Source organism: Sylvia atricapilla, chromosome 10, assembly GCF_009819655.1.
Source record: "Sylvia atricapilla isolate bSylAtr1 chromosome 10, bSylAtr1.pri, whole genome shotgun sequence".
Classification (NCBI taxonomy): Eukaryota; Metazoa; Chordata; class Aves; order Passeriformes; family Sylviidae; genus Sylvia; species Sylvia atricapilla.
In genome coordinates this window covers 13,322,825-13,335,705 of record NC_089149.1, presented here as the reverse complement: position 1 = coordinate 13,335,705, position 12,881 = coordinate 13,322,825, and the positions used below count along the sequence as shown (strand labels likewise).

The 12,881-nt window shown below is 40.9% G+C and overlaps 1 protein-coding gene across 1 annotated transcript in view; it reads right to left on the bottom strand.

Annotated features, from left to right (window-relative positions):
* Positions 1-12,881, bottom strand: part of COPB2 (COPI coat complex subunit beta 2) — a 49,764-nt gene that overhangs the window by 17,109 nt on the left and 19,774 nt on the right. The gene's annotated exons all lie outside the window — the stretch shown is intronic.

Here is a 12,881-nt window from a genome sequence, read left to right as displayed (position 1 = left end):
TCTCCTGTTGTGGAGGCAAATCCCATCCTTAAAAGCTCTTGCCCTGCATTGAAATGATTGTGTCTGTCTGCTCACACTCATCCTCTTCCTCCTCAGCTCCATGTGCAGTTTCACCTTCCAAGCAGAGTGTAGGAAGCAGAGTTACTGAGCAGATTCCAAGTCATACCAAGTCAAACAAATGAACCTTCTCCGAATTTAGGGCCACTCATCAGCCCTCTTCATCTTCACTAGCTCCTACAGAGACCTACAGGGACATTCCCAGTAACAGCTCTAATTTTCCATCACAAAACACTAAGCATTCCACAGATCCTAAAGAGGTACAGCGTTAGACCACACCGAAATAACTGACAGTGGCTTTCTCCTTCCTTAGGGCTCTAAGGACACCAGAGCAAAAATATTCTGGGCACAATTTTTCTGTTTAAATCCACAGCGATTCTAAAGAGGTTGACAGTGAAAAGATTTCTGTTCTGAGGTATAAAACCAACATATTTCTAAAATCAAGGTTTATGTTCCTTGACTCTTGGACATAATACAAGCCATGCAAATGTCTGTCCTAGTAAAATGTATCTGATTGCCACTTACTGTTCCAATTGTATTTTCCTCTGATGCTGTATCAGAATTTTAAAAGTCTTCTCAGAAAGTTGAAAATTTAAGTTTATGGTAAAAATTTCTTCTACAGTGAAGTTTAAGATGCAAGATAGTCAAATCTGTAGGAAAACTAAAGATTATAAAATATTTCTTCTGCATGAGATGCATTTTGTGTAAGTCTTTATATTTTCTTTTCCAGAATTCACGCCCATCTATCTACACAAGCCCTGCTTACCTATATCCACATTTTCCAGCATGAGTTTTGCTACTTGTCCCCGTTCTTGAATGTGTGTTAAATGCAGTTATAAATTACTTGGGGCTGCTTTTATTGGCCTACAAGTGGAGTTGCCACAGTCACTAACCTTCAGGGCTCAGCTACTGCAGCTGATAGGGACACCACAGTGCTCCTCCAGAGCAAACACTGCCCGCCTACATTCCATTATTCCCCAGGAACACCAAAACCAGGTTCCAATTTGGAAATACAAAATGAGAGAGACTTTTCACATCTTCTTTTGAGATTAGAAAGCAAAAAGTCTTTACATTATGGCGGTTCTAAGAATGATTCAAACCTTTGAAACAAAACACTGAGTGCTGTTCCTTGACAGCTTTGGTCGGTCTAAAGCATCTTGGGAAGGCTTCTCCACACTGTGCTAACAGGAAAAACAGAAAAGCCTCCCAGTTGTGACTACATTAAATTTGGGGCATGTCTTTTTCTCTGTGTTTGTGGACTCTAATACTGACACACGCTGAAAATACAGGACAAGAAAAACACGAAGGAGAGGCTGAAGGTGAGGCTTCAATTATGGTTGGGTGATTCTGAGCATGGGTATGAGGTTTAGCTCATCCAGAAGGGATTAGCAGATCAGATTGTTTACCATATAAGAGAAAATGCAGAGAGTTTTTAATAAATATTTTTCATGCTGTTACTGCATTTTGACAACAATATAATTTTGTTAGAATATCATAAGAACAGTTTATTACCTCAGAGCATTCCTTCAAAATCTAAACTGAGTTCCACAGAATATTTCCAGATAATTGACATCAGAACCGTGCCCATCTGTTGTCCTTCCTAGAAAACTGGTACTTAAGAAATGAACTGAAATTAACAATCAGAAATATCAAAAATAAATCTCCTTCAAAAGAGGAAAATGTGTGAGCTAAAGACAACACAGTCAACGAGGATAATATGTTACCACAGTCCTATCAAAATTACATTGTAACTGTTTTGTTCTCTTATATGTTGCATTTCCAGACATTTTTAGGTTATAGCAGACAGCACCTTTAAAATACTTTTCGATTTTTTTTTCATTTACTACGTCTTTATTGCCAGGAAACAGGCCATCAGCCAGAGTAGATTCTTGGATATCGTAAACTCTAACATTGGTTTGTCATTTTTTCGCCAACATCTTACACTATGCATTTAGGAAATCACTGAAAATCTTACATAGGAAGCAGAGGAAGCATAATTATCCATTTCTAATTATTGCATTTTGGCTTCCCTGGATTATTTGTTTAGCATGAAGATCTGTTTATGCTCACTGATACTTTGGTCAAGTTTATTCTTCATTTATTTTAATTTGATGTTCCAAGGATATTTTACTGAACACTCCCTGTAAGACTTTCAATTATGGCCACCCACATCCTGAAATTTTCTCTCTACCTAATCCTGCCTTATGTCATAACACAGTTAATATATATATACACATATATATATACACAAAACTATTTTATTCCAGCAAAATATACCAAGTATTTTGCATGTTATTTTAAAATGCTTGTGTAGCATTGCACAGCGTGTATGTGTGTGTCCATAAACATCTGCACTTGCTAACCCTCCTAAGAACATGCACAGAGCTATTGTTGAAAATTTTCACTAAAACTGTGTAAAGGAAGTCCATCTGCCAAGCTCAGGATGTCCTGTTTCTCTGAGGGGCTTCAGCTATTGCTTGGCCATTTTCTCACTGAAAACATAAGTAGAAGACTTGAGGGTGTTTAATCTGCTATTAAAACAAACTGATTTGGAAAGGGTACTTTGAAGAGTTTTCCTCCAGCAGCCAAGAACCCTGAGGCATGGACACCTCCCCAGACACAGCACACTCAGATTTGTGTCCTCTGCACCGGTGTCATAATCAGTGGGAAGGATGGGAGGAAAAATTCCTTCTGTTAGGAGCTAATATAATCTGGTCATGGAGATAAACTCAAAGGACAGCTTTGTTCCCAAGCAATATCTGTGCCCTGCTTGTCTTTCAAGGCAAACCACAGCAGGGCCAGCCAGGCTCTGGGGGCTCCTGGCAATGGGGTGGGCTGCAGCTCCTGCCCTGCCCCAGCACCTCAGGTGGCCTCCCTGGCAGAGGGAAGGCACAGAGACCCTTGGCTTTTAAACACTGGGGCACAATTTGGAGTTAGTATGTGCTCATGGTTATACATCTGCTCGCTTTGAGACTGATTGCTTTGCAAGAAGATGGTGTCAGCTCTGTGGCCAGTTTGGATGCTGATTTTATTTTGAATCATTGAAAGAAAACCCCAAAAGTTCAAACCTCAGGAAAATTCTTTCATGATTCATTGGCTGTATTTTGTTTTACTTCAGCACTGCTCTCCAAAATGTTCAGCTTTAATATTACAGTTGATCAGTCTGCAGGAAGTCCCAAATTTCATTTCCACTAAACAAGGGCTTTCCTTGTTTGTGTTTCTCATTGAGAAATAAAAGATTGTAGCCATGAGAGGTTTACACTTACACACAGCAGTTATGAGTACCCAAACCAAAGCGTTTATGGTGGTGACTGGTGTCAGTCTCAACCAACCAAAACCAAATGCCACAGGAATACACCCTATTACTAGGAAAAGAAGAGGAGGACAGAAAGAGACAATGAATGGAAAAAAGGGAAGTGCGTGATGGGTCAAAAATGTCAAAATAAAGCATCAGTGGGGAAGGAACGTGGAAAGAGAGACCAACAGCAAAAAAGAGACTGGAGGCAGAGAAGGGTCATTAATAAAGGCCATAAACACCTTAGTTTTCCCATCCAAGCTTCCTTTCCCAATGGAATGACTGCTGGTGTTTATCATAAGACAGCACTGCATGCTGCACTAGGATGGAGAAGGCAACAAGGGGAAATCGGAAATCAAATGTCTGCTCTGGCCTCTGCCTCCCCTTTTGGGCACAGAAAGCAGCATTACCTCTGAGAAAAGAAAGAATGAGACAGTGCTACCTTCATCCTACAATCCAACAGGAATCACAGGCCATGGATGGCCCTTCAATTCCATCAGAGCACAGCTGAAACAGCCTTTTCACCCTCCTGCCCCAGAGGCAGACACACCTGCAAACACAAACCCTTCCTGCCCTACAGAGAGCACTCCAGTGGCAGGAGCAATAAAACATTCTGGGGTGCCTTAGGCAGAATGCCCACCCCTAACAGCCTTGGTGGGCCCTCATCATTCCATACTTCCCCCCTGTCTGAGCAGCAATAATACATTCCATGCAAAATTCCTCAAGAAATTATTTCTGCCTGCCTGTCTGCAAAGTGAGATCATGAAGCCTGACAAACATAGGGCACATCTCAATCAAAAGTGCCCTAGGCAGGCTTGTCAGGAGGTAGACCTAAAGCAGTGGGACAGAGGTAGGCTATGACACAGAAAAGTGGAAACACACCACAAGGGGTTCGACTTCACTCCCAAAACACACAGTCTTCCCGAGAGCACACGCAGGATTAGGCCCTTAGACAACTGGCAGTCGTGTAAGGTCCATGGTTTTGAAGCCACTTCTTTCCAAGTCATCCAAAAGCATTCAAACACTGACAGAATAACAGCTGTTGCACTGGGTGTCTTCACGATGGCTCTGTAGTTTGAAATAGGGGTATAAAGTTGCTATTGCCACCGAACAACTTTTGCTTTTACCTAAGTTTTAAAATGTCCATTCTCATCATTGCCATGAGACTAAGTAAAAGGTTATTTGAGGAGAGGGGAGGGCAATGTCCTGTCGTTCCTCCTTCCTCTTTCATGGTAAGGAACACGCCAGTGATGCCAGGAACTGAAAATTCTGCCTTTTGATAGATTAATCGATTGGAGAGCTTTACAGCAGACCACAAAATGAGTAAGTTTTGTACTCACCAGTCTAACTCATTAAGGAATGTTCCCCGTGTAGCCATAACGCAGGAAAAAGAAAGTTTGTAAAGCTTTTAGACTGAAAAAATGGAGCATTTACACATAATAATTGTTTTCATAATAAAAAGGCAATATTACAAATATTTTTGAAACATGAGGATTCTCTCACTTGTTGAGACTTTTGCTACTGCCGTTCCCTGGATGTCGCACAGCCACATTGCCATCTAGTGCCCGAGGTCACACCCGCAGCGACAACGGGAACTTGGAAAGGATATTCCAAATTAGTTCACAATAACAATCACCGATCGGTTTTGTTTTTCACAAGTGCAGCACTGTTTTATAAAACAATCACGTCTAACAGATGAAAAGGAAGATTTTTTTTTTTTAGTAGGACTGAGGAAATTATGAGGAGAAAGCAAAAGAATGTCTGACTATAAGCAATGTTGAACTATCATTCGTAGGAAATATAATCATATTTATAGAATATAGTAAATTCCACGTATTTTATCAGAATTTAGAAGAAATTTTGTTGGGTCTGCAACGAAAAAAAGAGAGAGGAAATGAGCAGAGAAAAGAGTGAACAACTAATTCAAATGGTGCTCTGCTTTAAGGGCAAGTGTTCAGGCAGAAATATGCATAAAAATTGCACAGTTAATTTTGGACTCTGTTACACAAAACCCTCCAAGCAATACCCTGCTACATTTGAGTGTATCAATCAAAAACTCCCCTGTCCCCTTACAAAATGAATGGTACTTGGTTGGAAGCAATTCTGCTGCAGTGAAGCACCCAGGAAAAGTGAAATTATATCAGTGCTGCCAAACTCTCCTGTAAAATACCCTTGGATTGGCTGCATCCCAACAATACCTTGTAAGGTTTAGGAAAGGTCTGTGCTGCTGAAGAGACTCAAAAGGAACTGAATCCAGTTTGCTTTTCCATTCAGCATTTAAGGTCCCTTTCAGAGTCGGATCCTGAATTTCTGTGTCACGAACTACCATGGTTTTAATCAAAATTCAAAAGAAAATTATCAATTCTGTTTAGTAACCGTTAAGAAGAACAAAATGTTTCTAGGGACAGCTAGAACAGAGGGAACACAAAAGTCTTAGATGCATTTTTGGCAGATACAGAACTGTATCTCGAGGCTGCAATTACCTGAAAGGTTGTGACAATCTGGAGGTTTGCTGCTAACAAAGTGGGAAGATTCTGCTTTCATTTTTTCCTTCAGAGGGTCTGGAACTCAGTAGGTCCCTCTGTGACTTGACTCAGCTCAATAAACAAAAAGAAAAATGATTTATTATTTCCACTTAGATAATATACTGAAGTTGCTTATGAAAAGATATAATGTGTATTTGGAGCGGGTATAAGGGGAAGAATCAGAGACAGTCTGCCCAGCAAAGGGTAAATAAAGGGGAAGACCAAGACACTCCCTTTTCCTGTACAGCTGTAAAAAATTAAATAAATAAAGAAGATCTAATCAGACAAAAACCACTTGGACTTATAGCAATTTTCACTTCTTACTTTGATTTTCAGTCTACTTGCTTGCTGTAGGGTTGTTTCTTATTCCCTTCCCCAGCTATGAAAGAATTCCCTGCTCTGTGTCCCACACACATCCCTCTGACAATGGTGACACCCTGCACTGTGCACAGGGCAGAGTCAAGCCTGTGGTTTAGATTTCTGTCACTAATATTTCTCCTGCCATGTTGGGCTGTTTGCTGGCTTTTTTTCCTTTAAAGCATTATAAAAGCACCACTAGATCCCTCCAGCTGTCCAGCTACATTATTTATTAAGATATGAAATATGTGCTTTCACAAAATGCCAGCACTTGTTCTACTCCAGTGCACGAGGCCTGACATCTGTTAGTGTCCACTCCATTTCTGCAGAATGCCATGGGCAGCATGCAGGGCATGCAGGAGAAAGCCATGTGGAAATGTAGGGTTCTACCCATAAACACTGTCTGAAAACCCACAGATGCATAAATGCAATTGCTTCCTCAGTGCACAGGTTTAAAACAATTTATGAAGAACACACACATATATTTTGCCCCAAATACAGCAGGGATAGCACTAGCTGAATCATTTTTTTATCCGTGCCTTTCTGGAAATCATCTGGTGACATCTTGTTCTCCAATCAGACAGTCTGTCCAAAAATGCATGGAAGCCTTCTTATTAGCTCCAGCAGGCCATCTAATAAATGTCAAGAGGTTTACTTGGAAATAAATGGGGAAAATAATCTGGTAACTCTTTGACCAAATTTTATTTCTGTTTTGGTTTCTAGAATTTTCTTGCTTCCTTTCTACTTAAGCAAATCAGCTGGAGATTCTACACAACTGGAAAGTGTTCTTGTGAGATTGGCTCTTCACTAAAGAGCTGAATAACCATCTTTTCTTCGGACCTAAGGACAACCTTCATATCAAACAGATAAATGGAGCTGTTTGGTTAGCAAATGAAAATGCTTCTGCTTAAAATGAAAATATGTTGGATTTTACAAGTTTAACAAGAATGGCTAAGATTTTAACTGACGTGAAATTCTTTTGGCTCAGCTTCTGTGAGATAAAAATATCTTTTACTTTCTGAGGCTTTTCTTTCACTTATTTGATCCTTAAGAAAAGATACTGTAGATTTCCATGTTGTTTGTCCTGGACAGCACAGCTAGTTTAGCTTTTCTGTCAGAGCCCCAGGATCCTGTCTTTAAAATAGCTTTTTAAATGCACAGTGGGTTTGCCTAGGTAAATTTAATTTGTATTACAGTCTGGATCCAAAGGAAAGAATAAGAAATAAAAACAGAAGGAAAAAAACAAACATGTAAACACATCTCCAGTTCCACCTTTAAAAGAGAGAGGATTCTGTTTTTAAATAGTGTGATACTGATTGGTATGAAATGGTTAAAAAAGTTGGCCCTATCATATATATATGGTATATACCTATATATATATGGCCCTATTTATATATATGATAGGAAGCCAAAGGTACACATTGCCCTTATCAACAACAACAAAGTAAATTAAAAAGTGAAGACTGTTAAATAGCAAACTACAGGAGCTATTTCCACAAAAAAAAAAAATATTTTGGGGAAAGACAAAAGAAGAGTCAAGGTGACAAAACAAATCCTAATAAATCCAGATGAATTCAAAGTAACAGGAAGGCTTAGGGGTACTATGAAGAACAATCAGGAGACTCAAAGAAAAATAATTGCATGAAAGGAGAAGTGAAATTGTAAAAGAATCCCAGATAGATGAGTCTCAGAGGGAAAAAAACTTGAGAAGGGAATGGCATGCAGATAAGAGTGATTTCTTGGCATCGCTAAGCAACAAGATGGTTGGTGTGAAGTAACTGCTCTGTAAAATGGAAAAAACCCAAACAAAATTATGGAAATGGAACCAGTTTTGGGGGAAAATAAATGTATTTAACTGTTACAGGTCATAAGAAGACAAATATATTCACCTTTCTGAGGCAATTGAAAAGTGAAGTGATTAATAAAATCAAGTTTATGAGAACAGGCAGGAAGAAACAAAACTTGGCAGTTACCATTGAGTGGTATTAAAACAGATTATAAATAGGAGGATGCGCTTTTTGCCAGGTAAATTTATTGATAAAATAATTCTATTAAAAACCAGAAAATGAGGCAATAGCCCAGATGAAACTTCGATTAAAAAAAGCAGGAAAACCAGACTTCCAAACTTCTTCATGAGGATGACAAAACATGACAAAGTGGGACTAGTAGACAGATGGGATTTCAATTTTTTTGAAACCTTTGACAACAGGCCAGGCAATACACACAGCACACATCTAGGTTTAATTTGGACAGTGTGGGCTTCAGAAGATTCTCTCAGGTGTCAGGTTTCAGTGAAAAACAGATAAATGTACAATTATGGGAACAAGGTATTGACTACTTGTGCTAGCAACAGGAGAGAAGGAAAATGTTATAAAAATATTTATGTAATTATAAAATATTATAATTAACCTTTGACTTGGAGGGTGCCATCTTCTCCTAATTTTCCTGTGCCTGAAGAACAAAACAAACCAACAAATCTGCCAGAAGCATTGCTCTGTTCCTTTCCTGTGGAAACAAAGGGATCAGACGCATCCCACCTGCCCACACATAACAGTTTGTGCTGCACACCAGATTTAGTTCTCGCCCTGGCAAGCACTTGGATTCAGAAGGACAGGACTTGAAATAGTGACAAAGTGTGAGAGAGGTTAGAAAATTATTAAAAATATGAAAAACAAGTACTGAAACCATACCTTACTTTGAATATTACTGAATATGTACTATTATTTCTTTCCTTGATAATTATTTTTGAAAGACTAGTATTACAGGAGGAGAAAGGAAAAATAAAATTAATTTGAAAAACAGGGACTCCTCATTCAAAGCCTGCTGACGGTTAGGGAAGGACTTTAATGGGCTTTGGCTCAAGTCCTTATAGCATATCAAAGAAAACCATATAAACTGAAGTGGGATTTATATCCCTACTAAAAATAACGTATGTAATCTCAACTACTGGAGACAGTGTTTGTGTGTATCTAATTTATCATTATTAAAGTGAGATTATGGCAGCTTTATGCTAGACAGAGGCAAAAGTGGGTCATTAATGAAAACAATTTACATTACTCGCTGCAGCTCCCCAGGCACTTTCCTTGCTCTAAAGCCCTCGCTCCTGCCCCGCCGTGGCCCACAGAAACACAGCACACGAGCTCAGGGCAAGCGGGGCTGAAACAAACCTGAAAACTGGAAATAAAGAGCACGGATAATCCTTCCTGCTTTGTCATTTCCCCACTGAATTGGAAACACGGATGTCAAATAGTCATGGCACAAATAAAACTTTGGTCTTCAACCTGTGCCGACTATGAGCACTTGCTAAAAGTGACCCCACCAAAGGAAGCTTTGGAAGTCTTTTGCACCATGTTTCCTCAGCCCTTCTCAATGGGGATGTCTGCAGCAGCAAAAGGTAGCTGGCACACAGGGTGAGAATGCTGCAGCTGAGCTTCATTGCCCGGAAATAGGCGATCCCATCGAAAATGACAACTCCAACAATTTGAGCAAAAAACACCCACTCCCTCAGTGTACATGGTGAAACGAAACCAGCCATTTAAAAATTAAAAACTAATTAAATTTAAAAACTTATTTGGTGATACAATAAGGTATGTGCCATCTCTCTCATGTCTGCACTCTATGCCTCCTCTGGAAAAAAAATAAATCTTCAGACTAATCCATGCAGGTTTAATAAAAAGACTTTCCAACCTGGTCCATTGTGTCCTTCAGAAAAATTTTCCTCGAGATTGCCAGATTTTTTCTTATCAGGAACAAGGGAACCAAACATTAATTCTAAAAAGGTCACATCATCAACTGTGAACTTATGCACAGCCTAACTGTTCACTCTGTGTTCTTCACACAAAAATTGCATGCACAGTTACCAAACCTGACATTCTGTATTCTTCTCCGTATTCTTTCCAAGAAAGAATTCTTCCTTCCAAACAACTTCTCATTACTAATTTGACATATTTATAGCTCAGGAAGACTAGTAAACTACAGCCCCTTGTTTTATCAGTTAAATAGGCAAAACAACAACACAAGCTCCTAAGCTCCTCGCTTGTCTCCTCTCTCCCTGAGATGTCTACCAACTGGTGCACTCTCAGCAGCCATCTGATCCTTCTGCTCTCCTGAAACTGCCAATGGAAAGGAAATAAATGCCAACTGTGCAGGTGATTTTGTATTGACACTTTCCCAATAGAATCCAGACTTGGACAACTAATGTGTTTCACTGGGGACATCTACCCATCATCAGATGGTTGTAATTTTCCAGCAGCAAGTGTCCTGGGATGCATTGAAAATAATAACAAAAGCTTAGAAAGATTCTCTATTTCATTTTGATTTTTACACCACCAAATCATCAAGCTGGTGTTATGTTTTTAACCACATCAATATAAAATATCCTACTTAAAGCTGTTACTTCAGTCCAAATTTAAACCACAATAAAATATAACCAACCCATCCATTATAAATGATCCTACTTTATAAATTATGTTAACCTGCTATACTTCCATCTACAGTATAGTTAGTTAATATTTCCTTTCATCTCACCAGCCAAAAAGGTTAATCCTCACAGCAGCTGTTACTACTCCAGTACAGACTGAATGTGAATTTAACCTCTCCTGGATATTGCTCAATAAATTCTGTTGTTTTTCTAAGCACTTCTGTGAATTAAAATGGATGTTGGCTTGCCATCCAAACTCATGAACAGGTCTGAAGTGGCTTTTAGGCACATCGCCAAATAGCTTCCCAATTCCCTTATAGGGTATAGCTCTCACTCCAGAGATCTTCCATGCAAGAATTGAAAAACAACACCTTCTCCATTTCATCAAAATTATTTTTCATTTTCTTAGCATTATTTAAATAATTTCTGCACAAAATTACATTAAAATAATATTAAGGGTTTAATTTGCCCTCTGCAATACCCAGTAATTTCAACTTAGTTGTAGCAAGGCAAATATGAGAAGAACATACCTTCCTGCAACCCTTCTGACAAGGCCAGGATATTGAAAAGACTGAATATTAAATTTAACCCAGAGCACGTGTTTGGATATAAGGCTGAGAAAAAATGAATACTCCCCAGTATTCATTAAAAAAAAAAAAAAAAAAGATCATTTATAAGAAACAAATACATTTTTAGCCAATACTTAACTTTATTCTAACTAAAACAAATATACGTTTTAAAGCCTTCATTTTCTCCCAGACTTCAATTATAATTTTCAAAAATAGTATAACTTAGACTTTGATCTGGCAAAGCAAAGAACAAGCCTCTAAAGTTGGAAACAATTGGAGATCTACAGAACATGAGCACATTGCTTGTGTCGGCTGTCCTGGCGATGAAATCTTCCTAGTTTCAGTGGGAAGTCATGAGGCAGCTTGCACCGATGGGTGGCTCTGAACATTCTGGACCTTGAGACATTCCGGCCTTTTGGACAGAGATTTGCCTGCTGGTAAGACAATCATAGAATAATCAAGATTGGAAGAGATTTTTCGGATCAAATTTCACACCCTCCCCAAGCACAGCCTGTACAACTGAAATTCACAATACAAGATATAGAGACCAACTAGAATAAATAAACTTCATAATAAACTTTCAACCCCCTGAAACACGCTCAGTTATAAGAAGTCAGTAGCCCTTCTTCACAGACATTAGAGCCAATATGTCATTATTATTGCATATAAAGCTAATTTTGGTATTATTAGAGCCAATATGTCATAATTATTGCGCATAAAGCTAATTTTGATGTTACGGTTAAATGAAGTTGTATATTTTCCTTCCTTCGCAAAAGCTTAAAGCTCCCTGAACAAGAGGGCAGCGATTCCTCCCCACCCGCGGCAGCGAGGCCGGCGCCCCGCACAGCACAGGAGCCTCGGGGCGCCGCGCAGGGCCGGGGCAGCGCGGAGGGACTCCGGTGGGCTTTGACGTGCGGGTCCCCGCGTGTTCCTCCCGCCGGGGCGGCACGGAGGGACTCCGGTGGGCTTTGATGTGCGGGTTCCCGGGTGTTCCTCCCGCCGGGGCGGCCTGCCGGGACGTGGGGCCGAGAGGCGCCCTCACTGCGGGCAGCCCCCGGGGCGCCCACTGCCGCCCGCACTGGCCCGGAGCTCGGGTCAGCAGCGCTTCAACCCCGCACCGTGCCCTCAGGCCCACCGTTCTCCCTACTGCGGAGACTTCTCGCTAAGGAAGGGGACCTGCAGCCCTGCTCCGTGCCCTAGGAGCCTGAGGGAGCCGGGAACCCGCAGTCCTGCTCCGTGCCCTAGGAGCCTGAGGGAGCCGGGAACCCGCAGTCCTGCTCCGTGCCCAAGGAGCCTGAGGGAGCCGGGCACCTCGCGCTCCTGCCGGGGGTTGTGCCACCACCTCAGGATGGGCTCCAGGCCCTCAGCCGCGCTTTAATGGCACGAACGCGCTGGGAGCGCCTGGAGCAGCAAGGCTCTTGCCCGTTCCCTCGGGGAAACTGCCAGGGCACCGCGATGACTGCCCCCATGCCAGGAGAAGGCTCAGGAGAGACCTCACAGCAATCCACAGCTCCCTCATGAGAGGAAGCGGAGGGGTAGGCACTGATCTCTGCTCTCTGGCGACCAGCGACAAGACCCGAGGGAACGGCCTGAAGCTGAGCCAGGGGAAGTTTAGGTTGGATATCAAGAAAAGGTTTTTCACCCAGTGTCTGGGCACT